Genomic DNA, 24,448 nt, shown 5'->3' on the forward strand with positions numbered 1-24,448 from the left:
GTCCTGCTCAGCTGACGACCCCCCTGAGCCTCCTCAGTGTATACGGACAGTGTTCTGGGGTCATTTACTCTTTGTATTTGTTGTGGTATTCATTGCCAACTCTGGGCTGTGCCACAATATACCAGGCCAGAGCAAAATAGATGACTATACCCATAAAGGTAGGGTCCTTGCAGGGGAGCAGATGTCATTATGTATGAAGTGGGGGGATACAGCCTTATATCGCCACTATAGTCCATCGCTTTTAGACCACAACCCCCCTCAGGAGTCAGAGTGTAACATCCTAACACACTGTTTCCTAACCAGGGTGTCTCCAGCTGTTGCAAAACTGCAACTTTCAGCATGCCCCCCCCCCCCTATCCCCATTAGGCAGAAACCCCCAGTAAAAAGGTAATCGCCCTTAGGTAGAAGCCCCCAGTTAGTAAGTAGGGAATCCCCCCTTATTAGGTAGAAGCCCCCAGTTAATAAGTAGGGAATCCCCCCTTATTAGGTAGAAGCCCCCAGTCAGTAAGTAGGGAATCCCCCTTATTAGGTAGAAGCCCCTATTAGTAAGTAGGGAATCCCCCCTTATTAGGTAGAAGCCCCCAGTTAGTAAGTAGGGAATCCCCCCTTATTAGGTAGAAGCCCCCCAGTTGGTAGATAGGGAATCCCCCCTTATTAGGTAGAAGCCCCCCAGTTAGTAAGTAGGGAATCCCCCCCTTATTAGGTAGAAGCCCCCCAGTTGGTAAGTAAGGATTCCTCCCTTATTAGGTAGAAGCCCCCCAGTTAGTAAGTAGGGATTCCCCCCTTAATAGTTAGAAGCCCCCAGTTGGTAAGTAGGGAATACCCCCTTATTAGGTAGAAGCCCCCAGTTAGTAAGTAGGGAATCCCCCTTATTAGGTAGAAGCCCCCAGTTAGTAAGTAGGGAATCCCCCCTTATTAGGTAGAAGCCCCCAGTTGGTAAGTAGGGAATACCCCCTTATTAGGTAGAAGCCCCCAGTTAGTAAGTAGGGAATCCCCACTTATTAGGTAGAAGCCCCCAGTTAGTAAGTAGGGAATCCCCCCTTATGAGGTAGAAGCCCCCAGTTGGTAGTTGTTTAAACAGCGTAGCATCGCGACCTACCACAAATGGAAAAACCCGCAGTAGATTAGACATTTCTACATTTGTAAATGTCCAACATGTCAGTTTCACTGTGGATTTCCCCCTAAAGGATGCAGGACATACCTGTACACCCCGGGCTGCCTGGTAGATGGTACATCCAAATGTGCATTCTGAGTCTCATCAAGCTGCCATCAGAGAATCAATGCTGATAACGGTATCTGGTGCATAAGGGGGGGGGGGGGGTCTGATAAGTCAAGGTGGCGGCCGGAGCTTCACGGTTGCAATGATCATTGCGAAGGACCAAAAAAATCACATAAATGCAAAATTGGTACAGAAAAAACTACAGATCATGGCACAATAAATGAGCCCTCATTTAGCCCTGTATACAGAAAATAAGGAAGTTGTAGGGGTCAGAATAGGGACATTTCTAACCCCTTAAGCCCATTTTCGTTTTTGCACTTTATTTTTTTCCCTCCTCCCCTTCTAAAAATCAGAACGCTTTAAATTTTGCACCTACAGAGCCATATAAGGGCTTGTTTGACATCACTTATTTTATAACACACAGAATTGATCTGCAATATTTAGCAAACGAATGCAATGTCCCACATGGGAGCTCCACACCTCCCTTAGAAGCACTTGTGATACACACCGTGGGCTACACAATAGATAAAAGAACTGTCCATGATTAAAGACCCAGCAGGGTAGTAAATCACGATTAAGTTGATCGTTTCCCAAACTTTTCGAGATTTATTTTCATTTTCAGTGAAGTAAATATCTTCTTAACAAAGTGGAGCAAAGCTTGTAACAGACACAGAGCTCAGATTTTCCGTCTGCTCAACACCTCGGACGCGACGGCGTTTCGGGGGTGTGCCCACTTAGTCATGCGTACCAAAAAACATAAAAACATATCATAATAAATAAATAACATAATCTGTGGTGAAACAAAAAAAAACTTTGTGGGGTGAAAATAACTTTTCAGTAAAAATGACACCTTCTCTTTATTCTGTAGGTTCATACGGTTACAAGGATACCTAATTTATGTAGGTTTTGTTTTATTTTATTATAAAATTATAACTACACGCACCAGAATTAGTATGTTTAAAATTATCATCTTCTGACCCCTATAACTTTTTTTATTTTTCCGCATGCGGTGATGTATGAGGGCAAATTTTTTGCGCTGTGGTCTGTAGTTTTTATCCGTACCATTTTTGTTTTTATGGGACTTTTTGATGGCTCTTTATACATTTTTTATGGTATATGAAGTGACCAAAAATGCGCAATTTTGGACTTTGGAATTTTTTTTACATGTACGTAAACCTTATATTTTAATAGTTCTGACATTTACGCATATATGTTTATCTTTGATTACATTATTTGATTTAAAAAAAATGAGAAAGGGGGGGGATTCAAACTTTTATTAGGGGAGGGGCTTATTCACATTTATTAACATTTCTTTTTTAGCCCCCATATGGGGTTATAACTTATAATCTTGCGATTGCATAGACTGTTTAATGCTGAGCTTTGGCTCAGCATTGATCAGTGTTATCAGTGCTCTGCTTCTCCAACCTGCGGAGGCTGGAGGCAGCAGAGGATTGACAATCGGACGGCAAAGAGGCAGGTAAGGGCTCTCAGCTGATCAGGACATGACGATAAAATTATTTTAGATGCTGCAATCAACTTTGATCGTGGCGTCTAATTCATGCTGGGCATCGGCCTGATCGGTTATGCCCAGCATTAACCCTAGGTCCTGGCTGCTGATAGCAGTCAGGACCCACCGGGTTCGAAGCGTGCTTAGCTCGTGAGCATGCTTCAAACACCGGTAATGGGACTAGGGCATACAGGTATGTCCTGCGTCATTAAAGGAGATGTCCAGTACGGACTATTCCTATTCCATCCTCCCTGGGCTGCAAAAAAAGAGAAAACAAACTTTCACTTACCTTCCTACGCTCCCCCGGAGCTCCGCAACAGCTGATCTGTCGGCTGGACTGTCTACTTCCTACTTCCCTCTGCCTGGGACGTCACACGGCGCTTCAGCCTATCACTGGCCGAGGCGGGACATCGCTGCGGCCGGTGATAGGCTGAAGCGCCATGTGACGTCCCAGGCTAAAGGAAGACGGAAGTAGACAGCCGACCGATCAGCTGTTGCGGAGCTCCGGGGGGATGTAGGAAGGTAAGTGAAAGTTTGCATTCTCTTTTTTTGCAGCCCGGGCAGGATGGAATAGGAATATTCCTTACCGGACATCTCGTTTAAAGCGTACCTGTCAGATCACCCCCCAAAAAAAAAAAATTTATATGATGCTCAATATCTCATCCTGATCATGTACATATCATTTTTATGTGTCTATGACCTATATTTCTCTCAGAATTAGCTTTATTTCTGAATCACCTTAATGTTGACTAGAATCTTCTCAGGTGATAACCACTCCCCCTCCCTCACTATCCTCAGTCACTGGTCTCAGGAGTGAGCATCTGTAACCCTTTCCTTTCTGGTTTTATGCTATACACACACACTGTGTGCTTACGGCTTTTGAAAAACTACAGCTCCCAGCATGCCCACGCATCCTTTGAGTTGTAGTTTTGCAACAGCTGGAGGCATATGATTGGTAAAACTCAGATTTACAGCAGTGTTGCTGCAGGCTGTGTTCCTCCTACTGTTGCAAAACTACAACTTCCAGCATGCCCACACATAATTTGTCAGTACAGGCATGCTGGGAGTTGCAGTTTTTCAACAGCTGGAGACATATGATTGTAGTCCCCCTGTATTAGATACATACACACACACACATTGGGGTTTATTTACTAACCTGATCCTGACTCTATTTTACTTGGGTTTTGCACCCAAATTGTGTCACCTGTACCATGTGACACAATTTACGACCAAAAATACCAAAACCCTCCATTTTACAAGGAAAACGGGTCACGGGAAAAGTGGGCGTGGTCCTGTCAAAAGGGGCGTTTCCCCACAGTTTTGAAAAAATCCCAAAATATTTACTAAGGTTTCCACAGAAAATGTGGTGGATTTGAGCTGGGAAAAACCCAACAGATGAGAACAGTTGTAAAAAAAATGCAAAACGTAGGGAAACCTTAGTAAATACATTGGGAAAATACCTGTCGGAAATCAAAACCCACAAAGAAAACTCCACTCCACTCTTAGTAAATAAACCCCATTGATTCATTTATTCATACACATGCACATTACCTAGACAACAAAGATTTACACTAGGGATCGACCGATATCGTTTTTTTAGGGCCGATACCGATAATCGGTGGAGGTTAGGGCCGATAGCCGATAACTTATACCGATATTCCGGTATAAATTATCGGCTATTTATCCTCTCGCGACACCGCTGCAGATCATTGATTTAAAGCGGGCGCTTTAAATCAATGCACTGCAGTGGCTTTTGCGGTGCCATAGGCCGCCGCCGCCACCCGCTTCTCTCCCCCTGCCTGTCCGGAGTTCCTGAGACCTATCACCGCCACCACTCCCCCCCACCACCGCGACCGCCGCCGCACCCGCGACCGACCCGCCTCACCGCCCCCCCAACCTGCCTCACCGCGACCGACCCCCCCGCACCGCACCGGCCCCATTGCCTCCCCCATCCCCGGTTTTATAATTACCTGTTCCCGGGGTCCACTCCACATCTGGCTCCGGTGTTGTCCTCCTGAACTGTGACTGTGCGCACTGACGGTCACGTCGCGCACGTCATGTCACTCGTCATTGCGCACAGCGTAACGTAGGACGCAGCAGGAGCAAGAAGTAGCGTGGGCTCCGGGAACAGGTAATTATAAAACCGAGGATGGGGGAGGCAATGGGGCCGGGGCGGTGGGGGGTGCGACGCGGTATGGCGGGTCGGGGGGGGGCGTTGCGGGGGGCGGGGCATTACCGACTTATCGGCAAGGTAATATACCGATAATGCCCAAAATCGTGATTATCGGCCATACCGATAATCGGTCGATCCCTAATTTACACACATACATATATACATGCAGGGACACTTACTTTTTAAACCAAAAAAACCTCCATTCAGTCCCCATCTACAGTCACCAGCTTCATTCATCATCTGCTCACAGGCAGCAGTGTACTCCCGCCCCTCCCCCCTTCTCCTCACACGGGAGACTGTGAAGTAAACACAGACAGTGAGGTAGCCGATCACAGCAGATTTAGATCTGCAGACCTGTCAATCATGAAGTGGCAGGCAGGGAGGCAGTTTTTTGACTGGCTTTTCAGTATGAAATACTAAAATGTTTTAATGAAAGCAATTGTAAAACCTTGCATGCTTTACCACATATCAAAAGTTTTTATATCTGACAGTGCCCATTTAAGTACCAAGATGCAAGAGCGTACCCGTACACCCTGTGTCCTGAACAAGTTAAACATACTTATTTTGTATGCAGACAGATATCCTTCAAAAGTGGGATGGCAATCCCTCATCACTAAACCAAAAATTGTCCCTTTTGTCAAAAGCAAGGGTCTCCTTGATATGGTGGACGAACCCCCGAACCCCAACAACTTACCTCGGGGGGGGGGGGGTTTACCTTGGTCTCCTTCATCGGTAGTGAGTACAACTACAGATGCCAGTCCTTGGGGTTGGGGTGCCTCCTGTGGCCAGCATCTCCTTCAAGGCGGATGGTCTCCACTGATGCATCAGTCTACATCAAATTACAAAGAGCTTTAGGGTGCGTTCCCACAGGGCGTGTACGCAGCGTATTTGACGCTGCACAAATTTTACGGCAGCAGCGGGAAATTCGCTGCGTATCCCTTGCTCACTATACACACAGGGCTTTCCGGCGGCAGCCCTATGTGTGTAGTGAGTTTTGGAGGCGGGGTCGTGTGCCGGCGTGTCTGTGACGCGCGGCCCCGCCTCCAAAACTCACTGCACACATAGGGCTGCCGGCGGAAAGCCCTGTGTGTATAGAGAGCAAGGAATATGCAGTGTATTTCCCGCTGCTGCCATAAATTTTGCGCAGCGTCAAATACGCTGCGTATACGCCCTGTGGGAACGCACCCTTACGCAGTGTTCCAGGCAATATCTTTGCTTATTCCTCAAATCCAAGGGAAGGATGTGCTGATATATTCAGACAACACCACCACTGTAGCTTTCTTAAACAAACAGAGGGGGACAAGATCAAACTCCCTGTTAAAGGGGTATTCCAGGCAAAACCTTTTTTTATATATCAACTGGCTCCGGAAAGTTAAACAGATTTGTAAATTACTTCTATTAAAAAATCTTAATCCTTCCAATAGTTATTAGCTTCTGAAGTTTTCTGTCTAACTGCTTAATGATGATGTCACGTCCCGGGAGCTTTGCATGATGGGAGAATATCCCCATAGGAACTGCACAGCTCCCGGGACGTGAGTCATCAGAGAGCAGTTAGACAGAAAACAACAACTCAACTTCAGAAGCTAATAACTATTGGAAGGATTAAGATTTTTTAATAGAAGTAATTTACAAATCTGTTTAACTTTCCGGAGCCAGTTTTTTCCTTAGCAGAAGCCAAGCTAGCATCTCTCTCTGAAGACAACAAGGTGGCAGACTTCCTGAGCAGAGTTCATCTTCTTCAGTCTGAATGGTGTCTAAACAAGGAGATATTTGCAATGATAGAGTTTATAGTATAAAAACACAGAAAAATCCTTTGGGAGCGGTCCAATATTATAAGAAAAACTTACACTTGGTGAGTGGTTTTGTTACAAACCACTCACACACTTAAAACGTCTGTAGTCCAGTATCCCATGTGGATCCTTATCCGCTGCAATCCATTTGACCGGCTCCAAACCGCCCCGAAGTGGAGAAAATAAGAACAAAAATTGGAGAGTGGACAATTTCCACTTAAAGTGCATATAATGACTTTTCAATAGCTGATCCGCACTTACTTCACTGAGAGGGGTCTATGGGTCCGTGAGCCCCCCTCAAATCCTGCTAGCCTTCTACCAATGTACTCGAGACTTCTTCCTCGCTGTAGCAGCCACTCATCGGACCTCCGTGCAACTACCAAAGCAGTCGATTTCCACACACTTTCTGGTAAGCAATTTATTAACATAAAACCAATATAAAATGTACTAGTACATCTAGATCCGATGCGTTGCGCGGATTATTCCCCTTCTTCAGGCATATGCTGTTCCTTATCTGTGGTCATCTTATATACCTCCTTTTTGTCTCCTTTTCTCCCGAAAGCACACTCCCAAGGTGAAACATTCCTCAATTCCCTTACAAAATACAAAAACCTGCCTTTTTCTCTACTAAATAAAAACATTCAAGGACGCTCAATAACTTCATTAACCCCTTAAGGACCAGGTTTTTTTTTTTTCGTTTTTGCACTTATTTTTTCCTCCTTACCTTAAAAAATTCATAGCTCTTTCAATTTTGCACCTAAAAATCTATTTTTGCGCCACCAATTCTACTTTGTAATGACGTCAGTCATTTTACCCAAAAATCGACGGCGAAACTGAAAAAAAAATCATTGTGCGACAAAATTGAAAAAAAAAACGCCATTTGTAACTTTTGGAGGCTTCCGTTTCTACGCAGTACATTTTTTGGTAAAAATGACACCTGATATTTATTCTGTAGTTCTATAAGATTAAAATGATACCCTACTTATAGAGGTTTGATTTTGTCGTAGTTCTGAAAAAAATCATAACTACATGCAGGAAAATTTATAAGTTTAAAATTGTCATCTTCTGACCCCTATAACTTTTTTATTTTTCCACGTATGGGGCGGTATGAGGGCTCATTTTTTGCGCCGTTTTTAGCGGTACCATTTTTGTATTGATCGGACTTGTTGATCGCTTTTTATTCATTTTTTCATGATATAAAAAGTGACCAAAAATACACTATTTTGGACTTTAGAATTTTTTTGCGCGTACGCCATTGACTGTGCGGTTTAATTAATGATATATTTTTATAATTCGGACATTTCCGCATGCGGCGATACCACATATGTTTATTTTTATTTACACCGTTTTGTTTTTTTAAATGGGAAAAGGGGGGGGGGGTGATTCAAACTTTTATTAGGGGAGGTGTTAAATGGTCTTTATTCACTTTTTTTTTAAACTTTTTTTTGCAATGTTATAGCTCCCATAGGGACCTATAACACTGTACACACTGATCTTTTACATTGATCAGTGGTTTCTCATAGGAAACCAGTGATCAATGATTCTGCCGCTTGACTGCTCATGCCTGGTTCTCAGGCACTCAGCAGTCATTCGGCGATCGGACACCAGGAGGCAAGGTAGGAGACCCTCCTCGTGTCCCACAGCTGCTCGGGATAGCATGATTTCGCCGCGGACATCCCGAACAGCCCCCTGAGCTAACCGGCAGTAATTTACTTTCATTTTAGACGCGGCGTGGCCGGTACGTCCTTGGTCCTTAAGTGGTTAAAACCATTTGGTCCTGAATGGTTTTAATGAAGTTATTGAGCATCCTTGAATGGTAGGACTTTTAGGATTTCACCAGCCTCTCGGAGGTTTTCTGTTCCTGGGCGTGATCCATTGCATCTCCTGCGGGCTGAAAGTCAAGCTGCTCAGGAGATCCGAGCCCCGACCATAATTCAGGCGATGTTTCAGGAGAATGAACTCCCTTTCTCAAGCCTCACACGTGCACACCCACCACCATGATTAAATATGTGCACACCCACCACCATGATATAACAAAGTAGAAAAGACATAAAAACTTCAATAGATATAGTGCACATTAAAAACAATACTACGGAGATCAGCAATTTTACGAAAATACAACTTCTGGATCCAATATACCTCACGCTTCAATAGGTTTCTTCTAGTTAACTCTTCCTGTCCTGTACTCTCTACCTCTTCTAGTATCATCCACCTTGATGTCCACCTGATGTCCATTTTCAGAAAAATGTCTGCCCAGACTTGTTTCACCAAAATTATCTTTCTTATCTTCATCTCTTTTCTCACTTCTTCTCTTATAATTTCTGATAGAGCTTTTATGTTCATTTAGTCTGATTTTCACATTTCTGAATGTTTGGCCCATGTAACCCATTCCACAAGGGCATTTAATTAAATATATTGCATTTTTTTGCTCGCATTTAAAAAAAAACTTTTGATCATTATCTTTATGCCCTTCGTGGAATGTGTCAAACTGTCCCCTTTAATAATCCCATTACAATTATGGCACGCTGTACATGGAAACGTGCCTCTTTTCCTTGTTTTCAAAAATACCTGTTTAGATTTCTTTTTTTGAAGCATATCAGATCTTACTAAATAATTAGCTATTGACTATCCTTTTTATAGATAAATCTCAGGCGCTCACTAAATAACATCCCATATTTTTCATCAACCTTCAATAGTTCCTAATACTTATTAATAACTTTTTTTTGTTAGTTTAGCATGTCTATCATAGATAGTTAGAAACATACGGTAAATCGATCCTTTTTCTCAATTTGTTTCTTTTTATCCTTCTTTTTTCTCAACCGTTCCCTTGGTATTTTGTCTACCTCCTGTGCATCTTCTTCTAATTCTGACCTCCTGTAACCCCTCTATACAAATTTCTCGATCATGTAATTTCTATTTTTTTGGTATTCATCCTCGGAACTGCATATCCTCTTAGTCCTAATTATTTGTCCTTTCGGTATCCCTTTGCAAACCTGTGGGGCATGTGCACTCTCTTTATGAAGTAAATTATTTCTATCACTTTCTTTCACAAAAAGTGTGGTTTCTACTATATTATTCACATTTTTAACTTCCACATCCAAATAATGTATGCAAGTAGCACTTGCCTCACAGGTAAATTCAGTTAAAGGTGTACTCCGGCGCGCACATTTTTCCTTTTATCCCGTCCGAGCTTCAAAATAAAAGAAAACACACTTTCTCTTAGATGCCAAGGAACTCCGGAGCTTCAGCCTATCACCAGCCGAGGCGGGACATCGCTGCTGCCGGTGATAGGCTGAAGCTCTGTGTGACGTGCCGGGCTAACCGGAAGTAAGAAGAATACAGCCCGGGGACCGAACACCTGTACCGGAGTGTACTGGAGCTCTGGGGGCTCGTTGGCAGGTAAGAGAAAGTGTGTTTTCTTTTATTTTGCAGCCCGGACGGGATAAAAGGAAAAAAGTGTGCGACGGAGTACTCCTTTAACAGATTACACTGATTTAGGTAACCTACATATTCATCCAATTCTTGACCTTTCTAAACCCCTAACTCAAGCTTGTACGCTCCTCCAGACGCTGGGACCTAACCCCTTTTTGCTAGCCTTTCACAAATGGGTGGCTGATATCCCTGATTTGTCTGACAGTCAATGGAAGGAGGTTGAGGGTTCTTACTATGCTACGGTGGTTAGTAGTCGAGATATGCTGATTCAGTCCAGATATGTTTTGAGGTTGTATTATACCCCTGCTAAGCTTAGGTTTGTCTCCATCTGATTTATGTTTTAGATGCTCTGTAGAAGTTGGTACTTTTCTGCATGCGGTGTGGGCATGCCCTATTGTCGCTGTTTTCTGGAGGGAGGTGATGTAATTTCTTGCTGATAATCTGGAGTTTCCTTTTCTGTTTACTCCGGTGGTTTGTTTGTTAGGAGTTATTAATGACGTAGTCTTTAGCTCTCATAGGCAGTTGCTATTTCGCTTTCTGCTATTTTGTTTTCGTAAGGTGGTGGTGATAGGATCTTTTTTCAAAATTAAATACACCTTGTGTTCCTGCAACTGTTTAACTGTCTCTGCCACATACAAAGATCGGTCCCATATGACCGTAGCCACCCCTTTATCAGCCTTCTGAGAGTTCAGGACAGGAAGAGTTAACTAGAAGAAACCTATTGAAGTGTGAGGTATATTGGATCCAGAAGTTGGGAACGCTAACCCCAAACGGGATCAATGAAAATTGTTAATTTAATGTATTTTTGTAAAATTGCTGATCTCTATAGTATTGTTTTTAATGTGCACTATATCTATTGATGTTTTCATGTCTTTTCTACTTTGTTATAGAACTAATGCTCTCGCGAGAAGTATGTTGTATTTAATCATGGTGGTGGATGTGCACGTGAGAGGCTTGAGAAAGGGAGTCCATTCTCCTGAAACATCGCCTGAATTATGGTCGGCGCTCAGATCTCCTGAGCAGCTTGACTTTCAGCCCGCAGGAGATGCAATGGATCACGGCCAAGAACAGAAAACTTCAGAGCGGCTGGTGAAATCCTAAAAGTGCCGGACTGATTTTTGCTACTTTATCACTGGGTGACTATCCTTGTTATATCCATTCTATGTCTGTTTTTGTATGACAGTTGAAGAATTTATGGATAAAGATATAGGATACAGATGCAATCCCAGTTTGTTTTGCATTCTTTTACTACGTATTGTGTCACAGTTAAGGAACAGCATATCCCTGAGGAAGGGGAATGATCCCGGCAATGCGTCGGATCTAGATGTACTAGAACGTTTTCTAGATCGGTTTTATGTTAATAAATTGTTTACCATTCAAAAGAAAGTGTGTGGAAATCGACTTCTTTGGGAGTTGCACGGAGGACCGATGAGTGGCTGCTACAACGTGGAAGAAGTCTCGAGTACATTGGTAGAAGGCTAGCAGGATTTGAGGGGGGTCACGGGCGCATAGACCCCTCTCAGTGAAGTAAGTGCGGATCAGCTATTGAAAAGTCATTATATGCATTCAGTGGAAATTGTCCGCTCTCCAATTTTTGTATTTTTGTTCTTATTTGCAATGATAGAGGAAAGGTTTGGAAAATTCTCTATAGATCTCTTTGCTTCCAGAAACAACAGGAAGATTCACAGGTTCTATTCTCTCAACCAAAGTCCACGTAGAAACACCAGCTCTCCAATCCCCTATAATGTGCCCTGATCGGTGTCCAGCCAACACCAGCAACGAAAATGAAAAGCAGATGATCCAGCACTATTTCCATGCAGCTTTATTAGGAACACAGCACACAGGTAAAATCAGCCTGAACTCATTTCTCTCAACCCTCTGGATTACTCGACAGCAGTAGACGCCTTCTCTCAGGACTGGGGAAGAGAAAGAGGGTACGCTTTCGCACCTCTTCGCCTTATACCTAGGGTCTTGAAAAAGATGAGACAGGGCAGAGCCTTAGTACTATTGATAGCGCCCTTCTGGCATCGAAGTCCTTGGTTTACCTTGCTAAGGAAAATGTCAGTCTCACAACCATGGGTTCTTCCAGACAGAGAGGATATACCGTACCAGGGACCAGTTAATCATCCCCAGTTGGCTCACCTTCATCTAACAACCTGGATGCTGAGAGGTCAATTCTAAAAGCTAGAGGCCTATCTGACCAAGTAATAAACACCTTACTTGCAAGTAGGAAGGACCGAACATCCGCCATATACCTAAGAACATGGAGAGCCTTTTTAAGAGTAGTAGGACCTGTAGTCGATCCATTAGGAGATCCCTCAAATCCTTAATTTCCTCCAGTTAGGCCTGGATAAGAAGCTAAGTCCTAGTACCCATAATGTACAAACTTCAGCACTTAGTTCATATAAACTTTTTATTTCTGGGGCTACAAGATGAAATCCTCTATCAAGACCTACCATTCCCCCGTGGGACTTGAATCTGGTGTTAGATGCCTTATCAGGACCACCATTTGAAACTGGATTCTATTTCCATTAAGTTGCTGTTACGCCTAGCGCTCCGGGTCCCCGCTCCTCCCCGGAGCGCTTACGGCGTCTCTCTCTCCGCAGCGCCCCGGTCGGTCCCGCTGACCGGGAGCGCTGCACTGTCATGGCCGTCGGGGATGCGATTCGCACAGCGGGACGCGCCCGCTCGCGAATCGCATCCCAGTTCACTTACCCGTCCCGGTCCCCTGCTGTCATGTGCTGGCGCGCGCGGCTCCGCTCTCTAGGGCGCGCGCGCGCCAGCTCCCTGAGACTTAAAGGGCCAGTGCACCAATGATTGGTGCCTGGCCCAATTAGCTTAATTGGCTTCCACCTGCTCCCGGACTATATCTGATCACTGCCCCTGCACTCCCCTGCCGGATCTTGTTGCCTTAGAGCCTAGTGAAAGCGTTACTGTGTTTGTCCATACTGTGTACCTGACCTCCTGCTATTGCCTTATTGACTACGATTCTTGCTGCCTGCCCCGACCTTCTGCTACGTCCGACCTTGCTTTTGTCTACTCCCTTGTACCGCGCCTATCTTCAGCAGTCAGAGAGGTTGAGCCGTTGCTAGTGGATACGACCTGGTCACTACCGCCGCAGCAAGACCATCCCGCTTTGCGGCGGGCTCTGGTGAACACCAGTAGTGACTTAGAACCGGTCCACTAGCACGGTCCACGCCAATCCCTCTCTGGCACAGAGGATCCACCTCCTGCCAGCCGGCATCGTGACAGTTGCTCACCCTCAAGATGTTCTTCCTCCTGGCAATTACAACGGCTAGGAGGGTAGGAGAATTGCAAGCGCTCTCTGCCTTTCCTCCTTATACCAAGATATTAGATGACAGAGTAGTAATGAGAACTTTACCATCTTTTCTGCTCAATGCGATCACAAAGTTTCATAAATCTCAGGAGATTATTCTTCCCTCTTTTTGCGATGAGCCGAGACATGAAGGTGAAATTATGGTCCATAACCTTGATATCAGAAGATGCCTCCTAAAGTATCTGGACTCTACTTAGGGCTTTTGTTCAACAGAAAATCTTTTAGTCCAATTTTCTGGCCCTAATAAATTACATCAGGATCAGGGCATCAATTACATTAGCCTATACTACAAAGAATCAGGATCCACCTTCCTTTTTTTAAGATCACTGTACCAGAGCAGTGGCTTCTTCCTGGGCAGAGAAGGCTGAAGCCTCTTTGGACCAGATCTGTAGGGCAGCTTTATGGTCCTCAAAACATACTTTTTTTAAATTTGTAACCCAATTTCTCTCGAGTAAGGAAATACCTCATATGTGTATGTAAAGTGTTCTGCGGGCGAACTAGAGGGCTCAGAAGGGAAGGAGAAACAATGGGATTTTAGAGAGTGAGTTTTTCTAAAATGGTTTTTGGTGGGGCATGTCACATTTAGGAAGCCCCTATGGTGCCAGAACAGCAAAAAAAAAAAAAAAAAAAGACAACCACATGGCATACTATTTTGGAAACTACACCCCTCAAGGAACGTAACAAGGGGTACAGTGAGCCTTAAGGACTTAGGGCGTATCCGTACGCCCTGAGTCCGCTCCCGTTCTATAATGCGGGGCCACAGCTTCATAGCCGGTCGGGCCCTATGCCGCGCGCTATTTAGCCTTTAGATCTAAAGTGAAACTAAAACGCTGCTGGTTAGCTAAAAGGGCTGTTCGGGACCGTAGGAAGGTATGGGACAGCAGTAGGGTCCCCTACCTTCCTCCTCGCTGTCCGATCGCCAAATGACTGCTCAGTGCCTGAGATCCAGGCATGAGCAGTCAAGCGGCAGAATCATCGATTAATGGTTTCCTATGAGCAAAAAAATTCTAAAGTCCAAAATTGTGTATTTTTGGTCACTTTTTATATCATGAAAAAAATGAATAAAAAGTGATCAAAAAGTCAGATTAATACAAAAATGGTACCGATAAAAACTTCAGATCACGGTGCAAAAAATTTGCCCTCATACTGCCCCATAGGGCAGAAAAATAAAAAAGTTATAGGGGGTCAGAAGATGACAATTTTAAACGTATACATTTTCCTGCATGTAGTTGGGATTTTTTCCAGAAGTACGACAAAATCAAACCTATATAAGTAGGGTATCATTTTAATCGTATGGACCTACAGAATAAAGAGAATGTGTCATTTTTGCCGAAAAATGTACTGCGTAGAAACGGAAGCCCCAAAAGTTACAAAATGGCATTTTTTCTTCAATTTTGTCTCACAGTGATTTTTTTTTCCGTTTCGCCGTAGATGTTTGGGTAAAATAACTGACGTCATTACAAAGTAGAATTGGTGGCACAAAAAAATAAGCCATCATATGGATTTTTTTATGTGCAAAATTATGAGTTATGATTTTTAATAAGTGAGGAAAAAACTAAAGTGGTAAAACGCTCGGTCCTTAACCTCTTCAGGACATAGGGCGTATGGATACGCCCTGCATTCCGAGTCCTTAAGGACCGAGGGCGTACGCCCGTGGGAAATCCGGCCCCCACCGCTAGCCGGAGGGGCGCCGGAGCCGGATGCCTGCTGAAATCGTTCAGCAGGCATCCCGGCATATCGCCCAGGGGGGTCATTATGTCCCCCCATGTCGGCGATCGCAGCACATCGCTCATCAATTCAGATGAGCGATGCGCTGCGATTCCGTTCCCCGCCGCTCGCCGGGCGGGGATCGGAGCCAGATGTCTGCTGATTTCTATCAGCAGACATCCCGGCAGTGTGCCGGAGGAGGTCCGGAGGACCTCCTATACCGGCGATCGCTGCAGGACGCCGGTAACTACTAACCGGCGTTCTGCAGCGGTTCCGGGTCCTCAGGGTCACGTGTGACCCTGTTACCCGGATATAGATGGTGACTGGTGGTGTAGTATACACCACCAATTACCATCCGTACTGTACTGGGGGCTGGCATTGTGGCCACCCCCCTCAGTACAGTTGTGATTGGGTGGCCAAAGTGGCCACACCAATCACAATGTAATAGGAGGGGATGGTGGGGGCTAGGAGCACGTTGCTCCGTTCTGCCCACCATTCCACAGAGATCTGGTGTGCAGGACGGAGCCCCGTGCTGCCCACCATCCCCTCAGTAAAAAAAAAGTGCCCCTTGCCCCCTTTCTGTGGCCCCTTGGCACAGAAATCCCCAGGGATAGCTTTAGATTTAGGTAGGGACAGGTTAGGGTTAAAAAAAAAAAAGTTTTTTTCTTTTTCTTTTTTCGGCGTACCTCAGTGGGTGTCCGTGGGTCCGTAGCACCTTTAGCTGCATGACCCCGGCCCTGCTGGGTCGCTGCGGTCTGCCGCCAGCCTTTTTTTTTTTTGGCGCAGATCTTTTTTTTTTTCTTTTTTCCCTAAGCGTGTGTACGGACCCTCTTAGTTATAAAAGAGCGGTCCGCCACCGTTTGTTAAAGCCCACCCGCCGCTGATCAGTCCCGTAGTACTGATCAGCGTTTTTTTTTGTGGTGCCGGCGCTTTTTTACGCGTTTTCTAGCGCTTTTTTTGCACCCATAGGCGGTCCGTGCCACCAGTAGCAGGCGTGTACTGTGTGCCCGGACCTTACCTGTGTGTGCGGCGTGCCTCACCGCTGTCAGTGATTTATCACTGATCAGCGTTTTTTTTTGTGGTAAAGGCACTTTTTTCGGTTAACGCGTATTTTTTTTGCACCCATAGGCGGTCCGTGCCACCAGTACAAGGCGTGTACTGTGTGGACGGACCGTACCTGTGTGTGCAGCCTGTCCCACCGCTGTCGGTGATTTATCACTGATCAGCGTTTTTTTTTTTGTTCAGGCGGGTGCATTTTTTCCGGGGTTAAGCGTTTTTTTATTTTATTTTTCGGGTTTTTTGTGTGGGGGTCTGAGTACAAGCCACCAGCCACTGTTCTGGGCTGAGTGGCCGGACCCCCCCTCTGACTTCTGCGCCCCCTGCCGCCACAAGCGCTAATCAGTGCGCACACCACTGATTAGATAAACGCTTATTTTTTTGGCGCAGGTTTTTTTTTGCGCTAGAAGTCCCCCTTTTTTTTTTAAAAGTCCCCTTTTTATTTAATATTTTTTTCTGTTAGGGCGGGTTAGTTTAGTTAGGTTAGGTTAGGCTAGGGCGGGTTAGGGAGGTAGTATCGCACCACACCACACGCAGCACACACACCAATAAAGTTTCCCCCACCCACACACACACACACATACCCGTATCCCCATTAGAGTAGGGAAATGGCCCGCAGAGCGTTTTCGGCGGAGGAGGCATATGCCATAATTGCCTCCGACACCGAGAGCGGCTCAGAGGACGATGAAGACCCCACCTTCCTTATTTCATCGTCCTCCTTATCATCTAGTTCTGATGATGAGCCACCAAGGCGGCGGAGACGCCGCCGTGCGGTGCCGCAAACCTCCTCTGCCCTTGACCCTGTGCCCCATGCTAGTATGAGTCCCCCTGGCGCTCATACTAGTGAAGCCCCCCTGCCAAGGTCACTGGTACCTCGTACCGGAGAACTTGTCTGGGCTGAGCCAGCGGACCACGAGCCCGTGATTCCTGAGTTTGTTGGCGACTCAGGAATCAAGATTAACATCGCCGGGTTCACTGAAAAGGACTTTTTCGGTCATTTTTTCAGTGACGACTTTGTTAATCTAATGGTTACACAGACGAATCTGTATGCCCAACAGTTCGTCGCCGCTAACCCGGGCTCACTTTTAGCTAGACCCGGTGGCTGGACTCTAGTCGATGCAGCCGAAATGAGGACCTTTTGGGGCCTTGCGCTGCATATGGGTCTAGTTAAAAAACCCAGTGTCAGGCAATATTGGAGTGGGGACGTCTTTTACCAGACACCCCTCTACAGTATGGCCATGGCACATTCCCGGTTCGAGGCCATTCGGAGATGTTTGCATTATGCTGATAATGCGGCATGTCCCCCCCCGAACTGATCCCGCGTATGACCGCCTGTATAAAATCAGGCCGGTCATCAATCACTTCGGGGCCAGATTTTGGGAGGCCTATGTCCCTGGAAGGGAGGTCGCTATTGATGAGTCGCTCATCAGCTTTAAGGGGAGACTCAGCTTCCGGCAATACATCCCTACCAAGCGAGCGCGGTATGGCGTGAAGATGTATAAACTTTGCGAGAGTACCTCCGGGTACACTTGCAAGTTTATGGTGTATGAGGGACGAGATTCCTGCATTGAACCCCCAGATTGTTTCCCCACTCTGGGTGTTAGCGGGAAAATCGTTTGGGGCCTTTTGCACCCATTGCTAGATAATGGTTACCACCTTTACGTGGATAACTTTTATACTAGTATCCCTCTCTTCACATCCCTCGCCGCCAGATCCACGCTCGCTTGTGGGACAGTCCGGAAGAATCAAAGAGGCCTTCCTTCCTATCCCCTGCAGACTCCTATCCCCCGGGGTGAGTCCCGTGCCCTCACCCATGATAACCTGTTGTTGGTCCGGTATAAGGACAAGAGGGATGTCCTTATGCTCACCACAATTCATGGGAATGGCAGCACCCCTGTCCCTGTGCGAGGTACCGTGGGACCGGTCCTCAAGCCTGATTGTATTCTGGACTACAATCGGTATATGGGGGGAGTTGATCTTTCTGATCAAGTCCTCAAGCCATATAATGCCATGCGGAAAACAAGATATGGTACAAAAAAGTTGCGGTCTACATGGTACAGGTTGCCATGTACAACTCTTTTGTACTGTACAAGAACGCTGGCAACACAGGGACATACCTGGAGTTCCAAGAGGAAGTTCTAAAGGCCCCCATCTATGGTGACCGCCAAAGAGCGGGTCAGAGCACCTCTGGAACTTCAGGTCCCCGGATCGTCCCCGGCCAACACTTTCCAGGTGTGATCCCCCACACTGGAAAGAAGGGACGATCTCAGAAGAAATGCAGAGTGTGTCGCAAGAGGGGGATTCGGAAGGACACCACCACTCAATGCGACACTTGCCCCGATCATCCGGGCCTCTGCATAGGCTGCTTCAGGGAGTATCACACTTCCATGGAGTACTAAATTTTCCGTCATTTGCCCTAATTTTCATTACCCACAATTCGACTCCAATGTACCAGTCCAGGGTACATTGTCTTCCAAATTTTATACCAAACCCCCCCCCCCCCAAAAAAAAACACCTTTTTCTCAATACCCCCAATATCTTTTTTTTTTTTCTTCCCCCTAAAAAATGGGTCATGGGACACAGAGTCAACAGCATTGGAGGTTTGCAGTTGCCTCAAATGTGCAACGCTCTCTCTCCCCACCTGAGCGGGTTGCGCATTTGAGGTAACAGAATAGGGACGGCCCCACACATCCCCTTCCCAGAATGATGATTCAGAGTATAGGGTTTGGGGCGGGCATCCTTTTTACTTTTGGCTGTACTCTGGGTCATCATTCTGGGAAAATAATTGGCATATCAGTTCTAAAATTGCAATTTTCTTCCCCCCATAGTACACTTCATCTATTCCTGGAAAATAAATGAAGGGAACACCCATCTGTTCCAAATCTCCACTTCACCCTATACACCTTCCCTAGGGGGTGTACTGTTTGTAATAAGTTCACATGTGGGTGTTCCTTTCTTGTATTTTCCTCTGAATGTATGTAACTGTTAGGTCCGTAACAAACATCCGCCTCAAATGCGAAGAGTTCTCGCTGAGCTCTGTCGTATTTCCAGGCGACAATTCAGAGTCACATGTTAGTTGTTCCCAAAAAGATGAAGCAGAGCATAGGTTGAAAATTGCAATTTTCAACAGCTACCCTTCATCCATTCCTGGAAAATAAATTTAGGAAACCCCTGTGCGTTAGAAATGTCCTCTTTACCCCTATACCCATTCCTCAGGGTGGGTACTTTCTGTAATGGTGTCACATGTGGGTGTTTCATTTTTGTATTTTCCTCGGAATGTATGTAACCGTCAGCTACTGATATGCCATAGGCCACAAATACAAAGTGACCTCTATGACTTCTGAGCCTTGTTGTGCGCCCGCCCAGCACGTTACCCCATATGTGGATGGATTTTTATAGTCAGGGGAAAAGCCCTCCAAAATTTGTAACCCAATTCCTCATATTACCCCTTGTGAAAATGTTAAAAATTGGGTAACCCCAGCATTTTAGTGTAAAAAAATCAAATTTTTCAATTTAGGCCCACTTTTCAAAAAACCTGTGAGGTGTAAGAACTCACTGTAACACTGTTACGTTCCCCGAGGGGTCTAGTTTCCAAAATGTAATGCCATGTGGTTTTTTTTCTGCTGTCCTGGCACCAAAGGGGCTTCCTAAATGAGGCATGCCCCCAGAGCAAAATTTGCTTCCAAAAAGCCAAAATGTGACTCCTTCTCTTCTGAGACCTGTAGTGCGCCAACAGAGCACTTTTTACCCCCATATGGGGTGTTTTCTGAATCGGGAGAAATTGGGCTTCAAATTTTGGGGGGTATTTTCTGCTATTACCCTTTTCAAAAATGTTAAATTTTTGGGAAAACAAGCATTTTAGGTAAAAATTTCAATTTTTTTTTACATTTGCAAAAGTCATGAAACCCCTGTGGGGTATTAAGGTTCACTTTACCCCTTGTTATGTTCCCCAAGGGGTCTAGTTTCCAAAATGGTATGCCATGTGTTTTTTTTTTGCTGTCCTGGCACCATAGGGGCTTCCTAAATGCGGCATGCCCCCAGAGCAAAATTTGCTTCCAAAAAGCCAAATGTGACTCCTTCTCTTCTGATACCTGTAGTGCGCCAGCAGAGCACTTTTTACCCCTATATGGGGTGTTTAATGAATCGGGAGAAATTGGGCTTCAAATTTTGGGGGGGTATTTTCTGCTATTACCCTTTTAAAAAATGTAAAATTTTTGGGAAAACAAGCATTTTAGGTAAAAAATTTTACTTTTTTTTTACATTTGCAAAAGTCATGAAACCCCTGTGGGGTATTAAGGTTCACTTTACCCCTTGTTATGTTCCCCAAGGGGTCTAGTTTCCAAAATGGTATGCCATGTGTTTTTTTTTTGCTGTCCTGGCACCATAGGGGCTTCCTAAATGCGGCATGCCCCCAGAGCAAAATTTGCTTCCAAAAAGCCAAATGTGACTCCTTCTCTTCTGAGGCCTGTAGTGCGCCAGCAGAGCACTTTTTACCCCCATATGGGGTGTTTTCTGAATCGGGAGAAATTGGACTTCAAATTTTGGGGGGCATTTTCTGCTATTACCCTTTTCAAAAATGTTAAATTTTTGGGTAAACAAGCATTTTAGGTAAAAAAATTTACTTTTTTTTACATTTGCAAAAGTCATGAAACCCCTGTGGGGTATTAAGGTTCACTTTACCCCTTGTTATGTTCCCCAAGGGGTCTAGTTTCCAAAATGGTATGCCATGTGGTTTTTTTTTTGCTGTCCTGGCACCATAGGGGCTTCCTAAATGCGGCATGCCCCCAGAGCAAAATTTGCTTCCAAAAAGCCAAATGTGACTCCTTCTCTTCTGAGACCTGTAGTGCGCCAGCAGAGCACTTTTTACCCCCATATGGGGTGTTTTCTGAATCGGGAGAAATTGGGCTTCAAATTTTGGGGGGCATTTTCTGCTATTTCCCTTTTCAAAAATGTTAAATTTTTGGGAAAACAAGCATTTTAGGTAAAAATTTTAATTTTTTTTTTACATTTGCAAAAGTCATGAAACCCCTGTGGGATATTAAGGTTCACTTTACCCCTTGTTATGTTCCCCAAGGGGTCTAGTTTCCAAAATGGTATGCCATATGTTTTTTTTTTGCTGTCCTGGCACCATAGGGGCTTCCTAAATGCGGCATGCCCCCAGAGCAAAATTTGCTTCCAAAAAGCCAAATGTGACTCCTTCTCTTCTGATACCTGTAGTGCGCCAGCAGAGCACTTTTTACCCCCATATGGGGTGTTTTCGGAATCGGGAGAAATTGGGCTTCAAATTTTGGGGGGTATTTTCTGCTATTACCCTTTTCAAAAATGTAAAATTTTTGGGAAAACAAGCATTTTAGGTAAAAAATTTTACTTTTTTTTACATTTGCAAAAGTCATGAAACCCCTGTGGGGTATTAAGGTTCACTTTACCCCTTGTTATGTTCCCCAAGGGGTCTAGTTTCCAAAATGGTATGCCATGTGTTATTTTTTTGCTGGTTTGACACCCTAGGGGCTTCCTAAAGGTGACATGCCCCCCAAAAACCATTTCAGAAAAATGTTCTCTCCAAAATCCCCTTGTCGCTCCTTCGCTTCTGAGCCCTCTACTGCGCCCGCCGAACAATTAACATAGACATATGAGGTATGTGCTTACTCAAGAGAAATTGGGCTACAAATACAAGTAAAAATTTTCTCCTTTTACCTCTTGCAAAAATTCAAAAATTGGGTCTACAAGAACATGCGAGTGTAAAAAATGAAGATTTTGAATTTTCTCCTTCAGATTGCTGCTATTCCTGTGAAACACCTAAAGGGTTAAAACACTGACTGAATGTCATTTTGAATACTTTGGGGGGTGTAGTTTTTATAATGGGGTCTTTCATGGGGTATTTCTAATATGAAGACCCTTCAAATCCACTTCAAACCTGAACTGGTGTCTGAAAAATAGCGAGTTTGAAAATTTTGTGAAAAATTGGAAAATTGCTGCTGAACTTTGAAGCCCTCTGGTGTCTTCCAAAAGTAAAAACTCATAAATTTTATGATGCAGACATAAAGTAGACATATTGTATATGTGAATAATAAAAAAAAAAAATTGGAATATCCATTTTCCTTACAAGCAGAGAGCTTCAAAGTTTGAAAAATGCAAAATTTTCAATTTTTTCATGAAATTTTGGGATTTTTCACCAAGAAAGGATGCAAGTTACCACAAAATTTTACCACTATGTTAAAGTAGAATATGTCATGAAAAAACAGTCTCAGAATCAGAATGATAACTAAAAGCATTCCAGAGTTATTAATGTTTAAAGTGACAGTGGTCAGATGTGCAAAAAACGCTCCGGTCCTTAAGGCCAAAATGGGCTTGGTCCTGAAGGGGTTAAGGGGTTAAAGGGGTAGTCCAGCGCTGAAAAACGTATCCCCTATACTAAGCATAGGGGATAAGTTTCAGATCATGGGGGGTCCGACCGCTGGGGTCCCCGCGATCTCCTGTACGGGGCCCCAGCTCGCTGGCGAGATAGCAGTTGTCGACCATCGCATAAAACCAGCGACTGACACGCCCCCTCGATACATCGCTATGGTAGAGCCAGAGATTGCCGAAGGCAGCGCTCCGGATCTGCCATAGAGTTGTATTGAGGGAGTGTGTCAGACGCCCCTTCGTGCGGTGGTCAACACGTCCCCTTCCCACGGGCTGGAGATCGCGGGGGGCCCCAGTGGTCGGCCCCCACTGTGATCTGAAACTTATCCCCTATCCTTAGGATAGGGATAAGTTTTTCAGCACTGGATATCTCCTTTAACACCCCACAGGTGTTTGACGACTTTTCGTTAAAGTTGGATGTGTAAATTATTTATTTTTTTCACTAAAATGCTGGTTTTTCCCCTAATTTTATATTTTTACAAGGGGTAATAGGAGAAAAGGCCCCCCAAAATTTGTAACCCCATCTCTTCTAAGTATGGAAATACCCCATGTGTGGATATCAAGTGCACTGCGGGCGCACTACAATGCTCAGAAGAGAAGGAGTCACATTTGGCTTTTGGAAAGCAAATTGTGCTGAAATGGTTTTTGGGGGGCATGTCACATTTAGGAAGCCCCTATGGTGCCAGAACAGCAAAAAAAAAAAACAAAAAAAAAAACACATGGCATACTATTTTGAAAACTACACCCCTCCAAGGAACCTAACAAGAATGTGTAAATGAATTAATTTTTTTCACTAAAATGCTGGTGTTCCCCCAAATATTTCATTTCCACAACCCTCCCAAAATTTGTAACCCCATTTTTTCTGAGTATGGAAATAGCCCATGTGTGGACGTCAAGTGCACTGCGGGTGATCTACAATGCTCAGAAGAGAAGGAGCGCCATTGAGCTTTTGGAGAGAGAATTTGGTTGAAATAGAAGTCAGGGGCCATGTGCGTTCACAAAGCCCCAATGGTGCCAGAACAGTGGACCCCCTCCACATGTGACCCCATTTTGGAAACTAAACCCTTCACAGATTTTAATAAGGGGTGCAATGAGCATTTATACCCCACTGGCGTTTGACAGATGTTTTGAACAGTGGGCTGTGCAAATGAAAGATTACACTTTTCATTTTCATGGACCACTGTTCCAAAAATCTGTCTGACACCTGTGGGGTGTAAATGCTCACTGCACCCCTTGTTACATTCCGTGAGGGGTGTAGTTTCCAAAATGGGGTCATATGTGGGGGGGGGGGGGGGGTTCCACATTTCTGGCACCATGGGGGCTTTGTAAACACACATGGCCTTCAATTTCGGACACATTCTCTCTGCAGAGCACTTTACATCCACATATGGGGTATTTCCATGCATAGAAGTGGGGTTACAAATTTTGGGGGGCTTTTTTCCTATTTTCCCTTGTGAAAATGAAAAATTTAGGGTAACACCAGCATTTTAGTGAAAACATTTTCATTTTCGCATCCAAATTTAACGAAAATTTGTCAAACACCTGTGGGGTGTCAAGGCTCACTATACCCCTTGTCACGTTCCGTGAGGGGTGTAGTTTCCAAAATGGGGTCACATGTGGGTATTTATTTTTTTGCCTTTATGTCAGTAAAGTCCACATATGGGGTATTTCCGTACTCAGAAATTGCGTTACAAATTTCGGGTCTTTTTTTCCTTTTACGACTTGTAAAAATTTAAATTAGGATGTCCCGATACCGATACTAGTATCGGTATCGGGGCCGATACTCGGCATTTGCATGGTATCGGGGACTCTTTAATGTCCCCGA

At 44.8% G+C, this 24,448-nt stretch overlaps 1 protein-coding gene across 4 annotated transcripts in view; it reads left to right on the forward strand.

Annotated features, from left to right (window-relative positions):
* Nucleotides 1-21: 21 nt before the first annotated feature.
* PIDD1 (p53-induced death domain protein 1) overlaps nt 22-24,448 on the forward strand; it is an 89,349-nt gene continuing 64,922 nt past the window's right edge. For 2 of the 4 annotated variants that reach the window (XM_056526927.1, XM_056526932.1), the window contains exon 1: nt 23-158. The gene's annotated coding sequence lies outside the window, so the exon portion shown is untranslated. Of the gene's footprint in view, nt 159-24,448 lie in introns of all 4 variants that reach the window. The other 2 variants (XM_056526929.1, XM_056526930.1) reach the window with 2 other exon arrangements.

Source organism: Hyla sarda, chromosome 6 (genome assembly GCF_029499605.1).
Source record: "Hyla sarda isolate aHylSar1 chromosome 6, aHylSar1.hap1, whole genome shotgun sequence".
Classification (NCBI taxonomy): Eukaryota; Metazoa; Chordata; class Amphibia; order Anura; family Hylidae; genus Hyla; species Hyla sarda.